Raw genomic sequence first — 2,500 nt, 5'->3', positions numbered from 1 at the left:
CAATAACACACACTACAACACACTCTTCCTCTCTCACACACACACACACACGATAACACACACTACAACACACTCGTCCTCTCTCACACACACACGATAACACACACTACAACACACACACACTGTCTCTCTCAAACACTGTCTCAAATAAGTTACTGTAACACAGAGGCCACGGAACTGCTGTAGTTTGCATGTCAGAACTCATTTATCTGGGATTGCGACACGACTCACTTCAGAAGCCATAGGCTACACACACACACACACACACACTGCACACCACACACTCACTACACTAACAACACAACACGACCCCTGAACACACTACACACTTCGGGAGCCATACACAGACACAGACACAGACACAGACACACACACACACACACACACACACACACACACACACACACACACACTACACTACACACTTCAGAAGCCACACACACACACACACACACACACACACACACACACACACACTGCTCTAGCCTACTAACACGACCCATGAACGGAGACAAAACTGTTAATGCACCGGAAATGTGCGGAAACGGTGCTTTACATGATCCGCTGAATTACTGCGCATGGGAATGCCCGGTCATCGCGCATGATCACTGAGATGCCCGGTCCCCGTGTGTGTGCCAAAACCACTCCATAAAGTAGCCTATAGCCTATTAGCGACACATTCCGTTCCGCCAATCTCTCCTACAAGATCCCCGCTCGGACACACTCAGGTCACGGTAAAGTCAACACAAAAAGAGAGTTGTAGAGTTCTATTGAAAAAGGAAAAGGTTCAAACTTACATTAGAACTTGGAGAACGTGTATTCGTAGAAAATCCAAATGAAATTTCTAGACGATCACTTGACTTCTGTCGATTTGTCCAGCCGCAAATCACGACCGTGATTTCAGTGTGTATGTGTGTGTGTGTGTGTAGCTTGTGTGTGTGAGCTTCTCGAGCGCGCTAGCGAGAGCACCGGGAGGGGACGAGGGGAGTGACAGATGACGTAGCACACCTGAGCACACCGAAATGCCGACGCGAGGCGGTGACTTCATCTGCACCGGACTAAAGGGCAAACAACAGCTAAGGTGTGCAGACCATAACATCATAAATGTGTGCGACCCAACAATCTTATCTTATTTACTCACAGTCTTTCCAGTCACTCTCAATGGCCTGAACTCTGCGTTTTTTAAAAAAGCTCTCAGTTCGCCTTGGAGGGAGTGACCACTTTGATCACAGTCACTTTCTGTACAATCAGAACAGCAAACACAACGAAACACACAGTACCAACATTATTAAGATAAAAAGGAAAACTTTGTTCATAGGTCAACTTCTCAGAGACAGAATAATGGCCTGTGCCGCCCCCTCTTGGCCATAACTGGTATTGACACACAACTGGTCCCGAGAGAACGCCTTTACAACAGTGTTCACACGGCTCACGACTTCACAGCAGAATTAACTCACGTTTTAGCAGCCTAATGTGCTCTGAAATACTCCCCTAATACGCTCAGGTTTTACCACTGAGACGTATCTGCCCAATACTTACTTCCTCCGCATAGCTTCCTATAACGAATGCGTTGTCAGATTGTTACCAGTGTTTCCCGGCATGACTAAACGGGCAGCTCGCCACAAGATCAACACTTGCAATCACACAATAGGCCTAATGTTCTATGTTCTATGTTCTATGCTATTTAAATGAGATCAAATCCTCTCACTGAGCTGCCGCTCTTTACACACAGATCTTTCCTCTCCACTACCTGCCCGTCCTCTGCTAGAACATTTAACAAAACATGGACAGTTGCTGAATGATTGTCGTTAACATAGAAGCATTGCATAGACGGGCTGAACTGCTGTTAAAGGGACACTTAACCGATTAGCATCAAGCTTTGTGTCTTTAGAACACCAGACATGTTTTTGAATGGTCGTGCATCATTCCCTCAGTTTGCCTTGAGATGGGAGAAATACGGATTTCAATGATAGGGCATCCTGCTTTCAATGATGTAAAATTGTGATTTTTTTTACATCATTGAAGGCAGGAAGTCCAACTTGTCTGATGTCTAAATCACAACAGAGTGGGGCTGTTGGGGAGACACCTAAGCTTGTTGGGATGTGGAGTTTAGCATGCTTAGTTGCAGCTGCTTGTCTATATCGACTACAGGCTACAATGTTAAGGTGGCAGTAACTGGACATAAACCTACCGTAACCTACATGCCTACAACAAGTTACCCCCCCACCCCCCCAAACAGCCTCCAATTCTGTGGGGAAAATTCACTTAATATTCACAGCGTTAATCTTACTGTAACCACCTCACAGATGAGCATCACTCAAACACACACGCGCACACACACACAAACACACAGCAGGCTACATTGCCCAGGACACACACACATTAGGGCAGCTCTACACCACAACCACACACACGCACACACAGATTTGGTGGGGATTGGCTTGTAGAATGCGGTCAAACATGGGGCACCTGCTGTCCCTCTACATGCCATCAATCTTAA

The 2,500-nt window shown here is 46.3% G+C and overlaps 1 protein-coding gene across 3 annotated transcripts in view; it reads right to left on the bottom strand.

The window, feature by feature from the left end:
* Positions 1-2,500, bottom strand: part of inavab (innate immunity activator b) — a 31,551-nt gene that overhangs the window by 21,441 nt on the left and 7,610 nt on the right. For 2 of the 3 annotated variants that reach the window (XM_062545193.1, XM_062545195.1), the window contains exon 1: positions 798-924. The exons of the other annotated variant lie outside the window; for it this stretch is intronic. The gene's annotated coding sequence lies outside the window, so the exon portion shown is untranslated. Of the gene's footprint in view, positions 1-797; positions 925-2,500 lie in introns of those variants that run through there. 3 annotated transcript variants of the gene reach the window in all.

This window comes from Sardina pilchardus, chromosome 9 (assembly GCF_963854185.1).
Source record: "Sardina pilchardus chromosome 9, fSarPil1.1, whole genome shotgun sequence".
NCBI classification, from domain to species: domain Eukaryota; kingdom Metazoa; phylum Chordata; class Actinopteri; order Clupeiformes; family Clupeidae; genus Sardina; species Sardina pilchardus.
This window is presented reverse-complemented; position numbering and strand designations above follow the sequence as displayed.